The 14,947-nt window shown below is 48.7% G+C and overlaps 1 protein-coding gene across 3 annotated transcripts in view; it reads right to left on the bottom strand.

The window, feature by feature from the left end:
- Window positions 1-14,947, bottom strand: part of LOC105481209 (PNKD metallo-beta-lactamase domain containing) — an 80,581-nt gene that overhangs the window by 38,270 nt on the left and 27,364 nt on the right. The window lies entirely within an intron of this gene.

Here is a 14,947-nt window from a genome sequence, read left to right as displayed (position 1 = left end):
CCTTTGCTCACATGTTTCCCTGCTGACCTTCTCCCCACCTGTTGCCTGCTACACTCCCCTCGCTAAGATAGTAAAAATAATAATCAATAAATACTGAGGGAACTCAGAGGCCGGCGCTGGTGCGGGTCCTCTGTATGCTGAGCACCGGTCCCCTGGACCCACTGTACTTTCTCCATACTTTGTCTCTGTGTCTTATTCCTTTTCTCAGTCTCTCATCCCACCTGACGAGAAATACCCACAGGTGTGGAGGGACTGGTCCCCTTCAATTACACAGATAGGAACCCTGAGGTCCTGAGATCAGATCAATGGCTCCAGGTCACACAGTTGATTAGATGGGGAGGCAAATAGGCTGGAGGCCTTCTAGGAAGGTTCTCCTTGTTCTTAAAAAGGGATGTACAATCATGTGTTACTTAAGGACAGGGATACATTCTGAGAAATGTGTCAGGTGATTTTGTAGTTGTGCAAACATCATAGTGTGTACTTACACAAACCTAGGTTGATTGATCTAGCCTGTTGCTCCTAGACCACAAACCTGCACAGCATGTTACTGTACTGAATGCTGCAGGCAATTATAACACAATAGCAAATATTGTGCATCTAAATCTAGAAAAGGTGCTGTAACATGGGGCACATGGTGGCTCACGCCTGTAATCCCAGCACTTTGGGAGGCCGAGGCGGGCAGATCACCTGAGGTCAGGAACTGGAGACCAGCCTGACCAACATGGAGAAACCCCGTCTCTACCAAAAATACAAAAATTAGCCAGGTGTGGTGGCACGCACCTGTAACCCCAGGTACTCAGGAGGCTGAGGCAGGAAAATCGCTTGAACGCGGGAGGCGGAGGTTGCACTGAGCCGAGATCGCGCCACTGTACTCCAGCCCGGGCGACATGGGGAGACTCCCCCTCAAAAAAAAAAAGCAATAATCTCATGGGACCATTGTTGTACATGTGGTCCGCCACTGATTAAAACATTGTTATGTAGGCCGGGTGCGGTGGCTCACGCCTGTAACCCCAGCACTGTGGGAGGTCGAGGCAGGTGGACCACAAGATCAGGAGTTTGAGACCAGCCTGGCCAATATGGTGAAACCCCATCTCTACTAAACATACAAAAAAATTAGCCAGGTGGCACATGCCTGTAATCCCAGCTACTTGGGAGGCTGAAGCAGGAGAATTGCTTGAATCCGGGAGCTTGAATCCCGCCACTGCACTCCAGCCTGGTGACAGAGCGAGACTCCATCTCAAAAAAACAAAACAAAACAACAAAAAATGTTGTTATGTGGCACATGACTGTAACAGGGCTATTTTCTTTTTTTCTTTTTCTTTTTTTTTTTTTTTGAGACGGAGTCTCACTCTGTGGCCCAGGCTGGAGTGCAGTGGCCGGATCTCAGCTCACTGCAAGCTCCGCCTCCCGGGTTCACGCCATTCTCCTGCCTCAGCCTCCCGAGTAGCTGGGACTACAGGCGCCCGCCGCCTCGCCCGGCTAGTTTTTTGTATTTTTTAGTAGAGACGGGGTTTCACTGTGTTAGCCAGGATGGTCTCGATCTCCTGACCTCGTGATCCGCCCGTCTCGGCCTCCCAAAGTGCTGGGATTACAGGCTTGAGCTACCGCGCCTGGCCAACAGGGCTATTTTCTTGCTTCAAGATGCCGTCACCTGCGTATGATGCTGGAACCACAGCCACCATCTTGGACTGCTGGGGAGCGGTGTAGGAGGATATGCCAGCACCTGAGGATGGCACAGCAGAAGTGATGGAGACCTCACCGAGCCCCTGAATTAGCCAATCCTGGAATTACTCTGCTCTGGGCTTCTTGTTACTTATAATTTAAGCCACTTTCAGTTGGGTTTTCTTTACTTTTCTTTCTTTCTTTTTTTTTTTTTAATACGTAGTCTCACTTTGTCACCAGGCTGGAGTGCAATGGCGTGATCTTGGCTCACCACAACCTCCGCCTCCCAGGTTCAAGTGATTCTCCTGCCCCAGCCTCCTGAGTAGCTGGGATTACAGGCATGCGCCACCACGCCCGGCTAATTTTTTTGTATTTTTAGTAGAGATGGGGGTCTCACCATGTTGGCCAGGCTGATCTCAAACTCCTGATGTCAAATGATCCACCCGCCTTGGCCTCCCAAAGTGCTGGGATTATAGGCTGAGCCACTGCGCCTGGCCTCAGTTGGGCTTTCTGACATCTACAGCCAAGAGCATCCAAACTAGTACTTTGGGTAAATTTTATATTTTCCCATAAAACTGGAGGCTGGTGTGCTGGCCATGCCTGTAACTCTGGGAGGCCAAGGGGGCGGGTCACTTGAGGTCAGGAGTTCCAGACCAACCTGGCCAACATAGCGAAACTCCATTTCTTTTTTTCTTTTTTCTTTCTTTGTTTTCTTTCTTTCTTTCTTTTTTTTTTTTTTGAGACGCAGCCTCTCTCTGTTGCCCAGGCTGGAGTGCAGTGACACGATCTTGGCTCACTGCAACCTCTGGCTCCTGGGTTCAAACAATTCTCCTGCCTCAGCCTCCCTAGTAGCTGGGACTACAGGCATGCACCACCACGCCTGGCTAATTTTTTTTGTATTTTTAGTAGAAACAGATTTCCTCATGTTGGCTGGGCTGGTCTTGGCCACCACACCCGGCTGTGAAACCCTATTTCTACAAAAAATACGACAATTAGCTGAACGTGGTGGTGGATGCCTGTAGTCCCAGCTACTTGGGAGGCCGTGGTGGGAGAATCTATTATTTTATTTTATTTTATTTTTATTTAAATAGAGACAGCGTCTCACTATGTTGCCCAGGCTGGGCTCGAATGATCTCTTGATCCCAGAGGTCAAGATTGCAGTGAGCCATGATTGCGCCACTGTACTCTGTCTCAGAAAAACGAAGGAAGGAAGGAGAAAGAAAGAAAAAAAGAAAAAAAAGAAAAAAGAAAAGAAAAGAAAAGAAAAGACGTGGAGAAGACTGGGCACGGTGGCTCATTCCTGTAATCCCAGCACTTTGGGAGGTTGAGGCAGGCAGATCCCCTCAGGTCAGGAGTTCGAGACCAGCCTGGCCAACATGGTGAAACCCTGTCTCTACTAAAAATACAAAAATTAGCTGGGGATGGTGGCGGCTCCTGTAATCCTAGCTACTCATGAGGCTGAGGCAGGAGAATCGCTTGAACCCAGGAGGCGGAGGTTGCAGTGAGCCGAGAACGTGCCATTGCACTCCAGCCTGGGTGACAGAGCGAGACTCTGTCTCAAAAAAAAGAAAAAAAGAAAGAAGGAAAGAAAGAAAGTAGTGGAGAAAAAAATAGGACACAAAACTGGGTAAATTTTGAATAACTGATATGATTGCACCTCTGTAAACAAAAATGGATTAAGAAAAATATAAGGCTGGGCGTGGTGGCTCATGCCTGTAATCCCAGCACTTTGGGAGGCCGAGGTGGGCAGATCACAAGGTTAGGAGTTTGAGAACAGCCTGGCCAATATGGTGAAACCCCATCTCTACTAAAAATACAGAAATTAGCTGGGTGTGGTGGCAAGTGCCTGAATCATCCCAGCTACTCAGGAGGCTGAGGCAGGAAAATCACTTGAATCCGAGAGGCAGAGGTTTCAGTGAGCTGAGCTGAGATCGTGCCACTGCACTCCAGCCTGGGCGACAGAGCACGATTCTGTCTCAAAAAAAATAAAATAAAATAAAAAATCTAAAATGCTTCCAGTCATAATCTTTGGTTGATTGACTCATGGGGTACTATTTGTTTATTTTTTTGTGTGTGCTTTGAAAATATTTTCTCATCTTCTATAATGAAAACATATTACTAATTTAATTTTTAAAATTATTATTTTATTAAAACAAAGAAAGTAGTCCTCTCTGCTGTCTCTACCTTTCACTTCACATCCATTCTCAGGCCACTCAACTGGGCCCCTGCCTGTACTGCTCCATCCTAAGTTGGTGCTGTCTCCTTGAAAGTCAAACCCATTTGTCATTGTTCAGCCCTTATCACTGATCCTCTGGGTGGCAGCTATGACAATGGAGCATGCCTTTTTCCTCTACCTTTCCTGCCACAGTTTCTCTGGCTCTCCTTTGCCCTCTCTGACAAGCTCCCCTTCTGCTAGCTCTAAATTCACCACTTACAGGCTACCACCTGTATACTCATTACTTTAAAGGAGAAATGTCCACGAAAGCCTCTCTTGGATGCCCCACAGTAGGGGTCCCCAGCTGCTTCCCTCCAACCCTATACCGGTCCTTGGTCTGTTAGGAACTGGGCCACACCACAGGAAGATGGGCAAAGCTTTACCTGTATTTACAGCTGCTCCGCATCGCTTGCATTACCCTCTGAGCTCCGCCTCCTGTCAGATCAGCAGCAGCATTAGATCCTCATAGGAGCTCGCACCCTATCGTGAACTGTGCATGTGAAGGATCTAGGTTGCATGCTCCTTACGAGAATCTAATGCCTGATGATCTGTCACTGTCTCCCACCAACCCCAGATGGGACCATCTAGCTGCTGGAAAACAAGCTCAGGGCTCCCCCTGATTGTACATTATGGTGAGTTGTATAATTATTTCATTATATATTACAATGTAGTAATAATAGAAATCAAGTGCACAATAAATGTAATGCTCTTGAATCATCCCAAACCCCCCTAATCCCCTCCCTCCCCAAGTCCCTGGAAAAACTGTCTTCCACGAAACTGGTCCCTTGTGCCAAAAAGGTTGGGGACTGCTGCCCCACTGGATCTTTAACTTGATTTGTCCAAAGCTACTCCCTCATCCTCATGTGACCCCAACCCTCTCCTTCAGGTCCCCCAACTTGCCAAATGGCATCATCTGTGTTGCCAGATGATTTTGCCCAACTGTAAACGAATGCCATTGTTCTGTGCATGTTTAAGGCAGGTTAGGTTAGGCTATGATGTTTGGTAGGTTTAGGTGTATTTAATGCATTTTCCACTTAGGCTATTTTCAATGTAGGATGAGTTTATTGGGATGTAACCCCTCTATAAGTTAAGAAGCATCTGTGTTTGTCAAATGACCAAATGAACCAATCCTGAGACCTAGTTCCTGGGCGAGGGCATCTCTTAGGCCTAGGTAATGACTTGCCCACTTCATTGCACACATGTCTCTGTGATAGTCCTTAGGCTGTGTAGTAATTCCTGGGGCTGCCCCTGTAACACTTCAAGTGCCTTATGGGTAAGGAGGGTGAATTGTGGGGGAGGGAGTGGAATCAGGGTTGGGGGTTGTGTGCTAGACTTGGAATGACCAGCTTAGAACCCTGGCTCCCCTAGGAACTCTGCACCTTGGGGCATGTTCTTAATCTACTCAAACCTCATTCTGTTTCTCTCCACAAGGGACTGGTAATTTGCATGGAGCTACTCTGAGGATTAACCGTGATTACCCAGCGAAAGGACACCTTGCCTGGGCCATCTCAGCTACTCCATACATGTTCCTTGATACTATTGATCTCATTCTGCAACATCAGCATCTGTCCTGGTAGGTGCTCAAGTAAATATTTTATGAATGAATGATAAGAGGGTGTGATCTTTGCCTCCATTTCCCATTGCATCATCCCAAATCAGGCCCTTGGGTCCTCATGCCTGGCCCATTGCAGGTACCTGCAGCCCCTAGCCATCAATTTCGAGCAGGGGCTCCCCTGCTCAAAGCCAGTGTCTACACAATCAAATTTGCATCCCTTGTTTTAGCGACATGGTCTCAGCCCAGTTCTCTAGTGTGTGGCGTTCCTGCTGCTCTCCTCCACATGCGTCCTGTCTGCCAGCCTGCCCCGATCACTGTCCTGGATTTCTGCCCCATGCCACCCAGAGAAATCCTTTCAGGCAGCTTCCTCAAGATACCAGGTACCTTCCAGCCCTACCATGCCCCCGGCGATATGATACCCTCCCAGGAGTAACCATAACTAATGAAGGTCCAATTCTCAATTTGGGGAGTCTGGCAGCTCTTGAGGGAGGAGGGAGGAGAGTGAGTTCAGTTTTCAAGGAGGCTGATAATGCCTTTCCTTTGAGTACAGTTTCCTTAAGGCTAAAAATAAATTCAACCTCCTCTTCGAAGACTTTTCTGATTACCACAATTATTTGCATTGCCTGGTCACTACTCTATCTCCAGACCCTGGAAAAAATGTCATTTCACAGCCAAACAGAAACGAATGGTTTGGCTATGGTGGGGCACACCTGGGGGAGCCACGGCCTTTCCTTTACAAGACTGTGATCTCTAGGCTGGGGGTGGTGGCTCATGCTTGTAATCCCAGCACTTTGGAAGTCCAAGGCAGGACAATGGATTGGAGAACTGTCTAGAAATTCAAGACCAGCCTGGGCAACACAGTGAGACCCCACCTCTTCAAAAAATTAAAAAAAAAAAAAAAAGGCCGGACATGGCATGCACCTGTGGTCCCAGTTACTTGAGTGGCTGAGGCAAGACGATTGCTTGAGGTCAGAGGTTGAGGCTGCGTGAAATATGATTTTGCCACTGCACTCCAGCCTGAGTGACAGAGTAAAACCTTGTCTCAGAAACAAACAAACATACAAACTAACTAACAAGCAAAAACAAGACTGAGCTCTCCCCATAGGCAAAAAATGGCGGCCTCCACTTGTTCTTCTCTTCCGCATCCCCAGCACCTTGCACGAATGGAGTGTGATGTTTGTTCTGTTGTGTGGGATGGAAGAACAGAACTACCGAGTGTAGACTATCTACTGAGCACAAGGCCTGCGCACAGCCCTTGTACGTGGGATTTCATTGTCATGACTCTATAAGGAAGGTGATGGTTGCCCCGCTTTATTTATTTATTTATTTTTGAGATGGAGTCTCTCTCTGTCACCCAGGCTGGAGTGCCGTGGCGCGATCTCGGCTCATGCAACCTCTGCCTCCCGGGTTGAAGTTATTCTCCTGCCTCAGCCTCCCAAGTAGCTGGGACTACAGGTGCCCACCACCACACCTGGCTAATTTTTGTGTTTCACCAAGACAGGATTTCACCATGCTGGCCAGTCTGGTCTCGAACTCCTGACCTCAAGTGATCCGCCCACCTCAGCCTCCCAAAGTGCTGGGATTACAGGCGTGAGCCACTGCGCCCAGTCAGTCGCCCCACATTAGAGATGAACAAACGAAGGCTTGGAGAGAATAATGACTCATGCCATCACAGAGCTAACAGGTGACAAAGCCCAAATTCAATTATGGTTTTATTTGACTCCCAATTCCATGCTGTTTCTACTTATCCTCTATCACCAGCCTGGGTAGAAAGTATGTGTCAGCGTCTGCTCTGAAACAGATGACAGAGGCAAACTGGGAAAGCTGAGGAGAGCTTGACAGAAGTTCAGTTTTAGTGCTCTGCAAGGCTACTGGCAGGTGCTGGAAACAGTTCTTCAGGCTGGAGACACTGTTGCCACCCTGGGCCTGAAGGGTCAGGAAGGGAGCCGTTATAAAACATAAAGACAGGTTGGGCACGGTGGCTCACGCCTGTAATCCCAGCACTTTGGGAGGCCGAGGCAGGCGGATCACCTGAGGTTAGGAGTTCCAGACCAGCCTGGTCAACATGGTGAAACCCTGTCTCCGCTAAAAATACAAAAAACTAGCCAGGCGTGGTGGCAGGTGTCTGTAATCCCAGCTACTTGGGAGGCTGAGGCAGGAGAATTGCTTGAACTGGGAGGTTGCAATGAGCTGAGACCACGCCACTGCACTCTAGCCTGGGCAACAAGAGCGAAACTCTGTCTCAAAAACAAAAAACAAAGACAGAGCTGTGTGGACAGGCCCAGCTGATAGGGGCTGTGACCACTTGTTGAGGGATAAGCCGGTCTGGGGTGAGCCTTGAGGGAGGGAGGAGACAAACCCTCCACCTCCACTCCCATCTACTCCCGGAGAGCTCCACTGCCAAACTCAGCTATAGCTGGAGGACCAAGAGCCCACTGAGGTGTCCACAGGACCAGCTCCAAGCAGGGTAGAGAAGAGGGAGGGGGATGTGGAGAGCAAACGGAAGCCAGCCAAACGAGACCAAAGAAGTGTGGGTCTGGCCAGGTGTGATGGCTCACACCTGTAATCTCAGCACTTTGGGAGGCTGAGGCAGGTGGATCATGAGGTCAGGAGTTCAAGACCAGCCTGGCCAAGATGGTGAAACCCCGTCTCTACTAAAAATACAAAAATTAGCTGGGCATGGTGGCAGGTGCCTGTAATCCCAGCTACTCAGGAGGCTGAGGCAGAGAATCGCTTGAACCCAGGAGGTGGAGGTTGCAGTGAGCCAAGATCCTGCCACTGCATTCCAGCCTGGGCAACAGACCAAGACTCTGTCTCAAAAAAAAAAAAAAAAAAAAAAAAAAAGAGGTGCGGGTCTGGCATGGGGGCGGTGGGGTATTGACGCATCAGGGTGGAGGCTGGTGCCACCACCTTTCATCTTGTGGCCAAGGTGACTCCTCAAGGACTTCCTGCTCTCAAGCTCCAGCCCCTCAACCCATTCACCGCTCAGAGCCAGGGTGATTCTCCTAAAATACCACCCAGATCATGTCCCATGTCCCAGCCCTGCTCAAAATCACTCAATGGTTTCCTTTGTAAACCAAAAATAAAATTCAATGCCCCCTCCCCCCAACCATCTGAATGGACTTCCTCCTCTGCCAGGGCATTCCAAAGTTAACCTGAAAGACTGGTTCAGGGCCGGGCCAGTGGCTCACACTTGTAATCCCAAGGATTACACTTTTGGGAGGCCAAGGTGACCAAATCACTTGAGGCCAGGAGTTCAAGACCAGCCTGGCCAAGATGGTGAAACCCTGTCTCTATTAAAAATACAAAAAAAATTAGCCAGGCATGGTGGTGGGCACCTGTAATCCCAGCTACTTGGGAGAATGAGGCAGAAGAATCACTTGAACCCAGGAGGCAGAAGTTGCAGTGAGCCAAGATGACACAACTGTACTCCAGCCTGAGCAACAGAGTGAGACTCCATAAAAAAAATAAAAAATAAAAAATAAAACCCTCCAGGTCTTTAGATAATAACTCTTTCAATCAATTGCCAATCAGAAAATTTTTAAACCTACCTATAACTTGGAAGCTCCCTTCAACACACACACACATTCTGTGCCCCTGTCCCCCCAACTCTGACTACCTTGGGCCATGTGTTCTCAGGGTCTCCTGAGGGCTGTGTCAAGGACCACAGTCACTCATATTTGGTTCAGAATAAATTTCTTCAACTATTTTACAGAGTTTGAATGTTTTCATTGACATCTTTAGGGTGAACTTTGAAGTCCTTAAGGAGGCCCTGAGGCTCTATAGACCTGACCCCTGCCACCTCCCCAGTCTCCTTTTGGGCCATGCCCCAGTGCCCACCACTCTCCAGCCACACCGCTCTCCTGGAGGTTTCTGGAACACTCCAAGCTCTTTCAGCTTCAGGGGTGTCTCCACATCTTCACATAGCTTGATCCTTCTGCTTAGAAGGGCCACAGCATCCTTGCCTGCCGCCCCCCACGGCCTGTCCCCTCTGTAGCTACCCTTTCATGCCACCTTCTGCCAACCTGAGGTGCCCGGGTGCCACTCTTTTGTTTTTGTTTTCTGAGATGCAGTCTCACTCTGTTGCTCAGGCTGGAGTGCAGTGGTGCAATCTTGGCTGGCTGCAAGCTTCGCCTCCTGGGTTCAAGCAATTCTCTTGCTTCAGCCTCCCCAGTAGCTGGGACTATAGGCATGCACCACCATGCCTGGCTAATTTTTTGTATTTTTAGCAGAGACGGGTTTCACCGTGTTAGCCAGGATGGTCTCGATCTCCTGACCTGGTGATCTGCCTGCCTCGGCCTCCCAAAGTGCTGGAATTACAGGCGTGAGCCACCACGCCCTGTCTTGGGTGCCACTCTTTTAGGGCACTGAGTCAACTTTCCTTCAATGTATGTATCACAGTTTGTAAAGATACCTTTGCTCATGAGATGAGTTGCTAATATCTGTCCTGCTTTCCCCACTGAACTGTAAACTCCAAGAGAGTGGGGACTGCATTTTATTTACTTCTGTATCCCCACAGGCCTGGAACACGGTAGGCCCCTCATAAATGCTTGTTAAATAATGCTTGGTCTTAATGGTATTGGGGTTGAGTCCTGGCTATTAAAAAGGGGTTCCCCTTTTTTTCTCCAGTTTTTGTTTGTTTGAGACAGATGGTAGCTCAGGCTATTGCCCAGGCTGGAGTGGCATAATCACAGCTCACTGCAGCCCTCACCTCCTGGGGTCAAGCCAACCTTCCACCTCATCCTACCAAGTAGCTGGGACTACAGGCACGCACCAGCATGACCAGCTAATGTTTTTATTTTTTTTAAAGAGATGGGTCTCACTATGTTGCGCAGGCTGGTCTTGAACTCCTGGGCTCAAGCGATTCTTCCCCCTGGGCTTGGCGAAAATGCAGGATTACAGGTGTGAGCCATTGCGCCGGCCAGGGCTCCCGTTTTCTAGCCAAACAGTGCTGGTCACATTCTGCCCTCTAGTGGTCATATCTGGGAACTGATTGTGGCTTGTTCCAACCCCTCCCTAGATGTTTTTGACTTGCTGGAAGTAAATGGAACTCAATAGAAAGTACTGAGTGCAGGCCCTGGGCTAGGCATCTGGCCAAGATGAATTATGACCTAGACCCTGGCCCCCAGAATTCCCCCTCAAGTCAATGACCAGAGCTATATAGATCTGTGCTGTTTCTTTGCTTTCTTTCTTTCTTTTTTTTTTTGAGATGGAGTTTTGCTCTTGTTGCCCAGGCCGGAGTGCAATGGCACCATCTCGGCTCACCGCAACCTCCGCCTCCCAGGTTCAAGCGATTCTTCTGTCTCAGCTTCTCAAGTAGCTGGGATTACAGGCATGCGCCACCACGCCCGGCTAATTTTGTATTTTTAGTAGAAACGGCGTTTCTCCATGTTGGTCAGGCTGGTCTCAAACTCCTGACCTCAGGTGATCCGCTCACCTCGGCCTCCCAAAGTGCTGGGATTACAGGCGTGAGCCATTGCACCTGGCCAGATTTGTGCTGTTTCACATGGTAGCCACTAGCCACTTGTGGCCACTGAGCACATAAAATGTGGTTAGTGAAACTGTAAAACTGAATTTTTAATTTTATGTAATTTTAATTCATTTAAACTTAAATCTAAACATTGGCTGCTCTGTCTATGGAGTAGCCATTCTTTATTCCTCTACTTTCTTTTTTTTTTTTTTTTTTTTTTGAGACTGAGTCTGGCTCTGTCGCCCAGGCTGGAGTGCAGTGGCCGGATCTCAGCTCACTGCAAGCTCCGCCTCCCGGGTTTACGCCATTCTCCTGCCTCAGCCTCCGGAGTAGCTGGGACTACAGGCGCCCGCCACCTCGCCCGGCTAGTTTTTTTTTTTGTATTTTTTAGTAGAGACGGGGTTTCACCGTGTTAGCCAGGATGGTCTCGATCTCCTGACCTTGTGATCCGCCCGTCTCATCCTCCCAAAGTGCTGGGATTACAGGCTTGAGCCACCATGCCCGGCTTATTCCTCTACTTTCTTAATAAACTTGCTTTCGCTTTACTCTAAAAATAAAACAATAATAAAATAAACCTTGATGCTTATTTCAGTTATTGGAAAACACTCAAGTATGTACATTTTACAGTTTTTAGATTTGATCTAAATACAGATCCTATATTTCTGATGAAAAAGTAACATCCTAATTGAGATATGCAGTAAGTGTTAAATACACACCAGATTTTGAAGATTTAGCATTTACAAATCCCATTAAAAATTCACCTGTGGCTGGGTACGGAGGCGCATGCCTGTAATCCCAACACCTTGGGAGGCAGAGGTGGGTGGATCACTTGAGGTCAGGAGTTCAAGACCAGTCTGACCAACATGGTGAAAACCCATCTCTACTAAAAATACAAAATTAGCTGGGCGTGGTGGGGCATGCCTGTAATCCCAGCTACCTGGGAGGCTGAGGCAGGAGAATCTCTTGAACCCAGGAGACAGAGATTGCAGTGAGCTGAGATCGCGCCATTGCACTCCAGCCTGGGCAACAGAGTGAGACTCCATCTCAAAGAAAAGAAAAGAAAAGAAAAGAAAAGAAAAGACTCTCAACCTACCAAAGCAGAATCTGCATTTTAACATGATCCCCAAGCGATCTATTTGCACATTAAAGTTTGAGAAGCAGTCGCCTGTTAGACATCCAAGCGGTGATATAGGCAGCAGTCCTCTGCTTGCTCAGAGACATAGGAAGCAAAGTCGAGGCTGAGAGTGAGGCTGCAGAGGGGGTGAGGGAGTTCTGAAGGGACTGTAGAAAGTGTGGAGTAACTGCCTAGGACAGGTGTGTTAGTATGAACAGACAAGTTAGTGTGCATGAACTTAAAGAGAGATCAGTCAGGACCGTTGCATGTTTTTACCCCCACTTTCGGCTGTGTGGGTGCAGAGCTGAGATTTTGCTGCTGAGAACCATAAGGTACAGTTGAGACTGCATGCAAAGGAGTAATTATAATATTGGAATCCAAGCTAGTCAAGGAGGAAAGTGAGGATGTGAGGGACAAGAAAGAGGTGGTGGTCAGGTGGAGTGGCTCACTCCTGTAATCCCAGCACATTGGGAGGCTGAGGCAGGAGGATCACTTGAGCCCAGGAGTTTGAGACCAGCCTGGGCAACATAGGGAGACCCCGTCTTTACAAAAATTACAAAAATTAGCCAGGTGCAGTGGTGTGTGCCTGTGGTCCCGGCTACTCGGGAGGCTGAGGTGGGAGGATATCTTGGGTTGGGAATAAGAGGAAATCTCTGTTGGCTTTTCTTGAGGAGTAGAGTTGTTTAGACATAAGCAAGTGACTATGAGGAGGAGCTTCCTAACTGGGGGCAAGAGAGTGGGAGAATGAGGCCCAAGATGGACAAGGAGAGGAGCTCGAAAGTTGAGAATCCCCCGGTATTCTGACTGGCAGAGGTGGTGGAGGTCCATGGCGAGAGGGCAGGGTGTAAGGGCACAGCTGGAGCCTGGCTCTGCTGAGCTCCCAGCTCAGGCAAGTTCATCCCTCCAGGCGCTGCTTAGTGTGAAAGGATGTTGTGTTCATCACTGGGAGAATCACTGGGCTTCTATCTCACAAACAACAATAACAATGAACATTTTAACTCTGCCCTAAGCATTGGACGGCTGCTATTATTTTTCATTCTTACAGCTACCCTGTATTATTACCACCCTTTTAACAGATACGGCACCAAGGCTCACAGCAGTTAAGTAATATGCCTAAGGTCACACAGACACCAAAGACATTTGAATTTGGATTCAAACCCAGGTCTGTCTAGCACCAAAGCTTGCTGGTGCGGCTGGCGATTTACCTGGGAGCGTTTGTTTATGCTTCCACTGAAGATTCTGATTCACAGGTCTGGAAAGAAGTATCCCCAAGGGAATGTGCATGTTTTCACAAGTAGCTCAGGTGTCTCTGAGGGTCAGGGAAGATTGGAAAGCATTTCGATGGCCCTGCCTGCAGCATGGTGGATGCCAGGCTGGTTCGGTGGCCCAGCTTCCTCATGGTATCACCCACTTCCAGTTACAGCAGTTTCAGTCACCATCAACATTCGCCATGTGCCTTTCTCACTGCCTTTCACCTAGATGACCTCAGCTGAGGAAGGCGCCGGAAGTCACAGGAGGTACAGAACTGCAGTATGATTTCTTTTCTTTCTTTTTTTTTTTGAGACAGATTTTTTTTTTTTTCTGTTGCCTAGGCTGGAGAGCAGTGGTGTGATCTCGGCTCACTGCAACCTCTGTCTCCCAGGTTCAAGCGATTCTCCTGCCTCAGCCTCTGGTGTAGCTGGGACTACAGGCACGCACCACCATACTCGGCTAATTTTTTGTATTTTTAGTAGAGACAGGGTTTCACTGTATGTTAGCCAGGCTGGTGTCAAACTCCTGACCTCAGGTGATCCACCCGCCTTGGCCTTCCACAGTGCTGGGATTATAGGCGTGAGCCACTGCGACCAGCTGCAGTGTGAGTTCTAAGTAGAGAGATGGGCCTCCCGCCTCACAGTCCTTTAGTGCCAAAGCTGGAACAAAACCTCACTTCTGAGACATCCAAATCCACCATTCTTTCCACTCCCTGTTTCCTTAGGAAAGTGCTAAATAATGTTTACGAGTAATACAGCCAATTTTAAGGGGGAGGAGCCCCCATACCCCACCCCCACCTCCCCAGTAGTCTCTATCATTCAAGCCTGAGAGGCTCCCTCCACCCCACCTTAGAACATTAGCATTCAATTCAACACATGCTGGGTCAGGGCCGCGCCCAGGCCTAGGGGTGAATGAGACATTGTCCTTGCCCTCCAGTGGGGAGAAACAGGCACTTTCACCTTGGGCTGGGTTCAATGCCTCAATTCAGTCAATACGTCCTCTGAAAAAAAGCAACTTTGGGCCTGGCACGGTGGCTTACGCCTGTAATCACCTGAGGCCAAGACTTCAAGACCAGCCTGGCCAACATGGCAAAACCCTGTTTCTATTAAAAATACAAAAATTAGCTGGGGGTTGTGGTGGGTGCCTGTAATCCCAGCTATTCAGGAGGCCGAGCAGAGCAGGAGAATCACTTGAACCCAAGACACGGAGCTTGCAGGGAGCCGAGATCATGCCACTGCACTCCAGCCGGGATGACAGAGTGAGTGAGACTCCATCCCCCCAAAAAAAAAGAAAGAAAGAAAAAGAAAAACAGAAAAAGGGCAACTTCTTTCAGAAAGTTAGTGATCAATGCATGGGTAGAGTAACACATTAAATGCTAGGTAACCAGACAGCTATGAGAAGGGTTTGGAGGACCAATTAGTAGAGCCCTGGAGCTGGGCTGGAGGGTGGCAACAGAGAAAGTTCTCTGGATCCACCACTCCAATTAAGTTTTCCCTACCCATGCCCTTCAGGTTCCACCTGGGCCCACCCCTTTCAGGCTGCCACCACCCCCTCCCACCAATCACTAAGCTTTAGCTACTCCAGTCCTAAAATAAACATCAGCCTAATCCCTTTCACTCCCCCACTCCTCTTCCGGCAGCCGTGGACTTGACTCCACTTTCCTCCCAGGTAGTGTTGCCA

The sequence above is a fragment of the Macaca nemestrina genome, chromosome 11 (genome assembly GCF_043159975.1).
Source record: "Macaca nemestrina isolate mMacNem1 chromosome 11, mMacNem.hap1, whole genome shotgun sequence".
In the NCBI taxonomy this organism is placed as follows: domain Eukaryota; kingdom Metazoa; phylum Chordata; class Mammalia; order Primates; family Cercopithecidae; genus Macaca; species Macaca nemestrina.
This window is presented reverse-complemented; position numbering and strand designations above follow the sequence as displayed.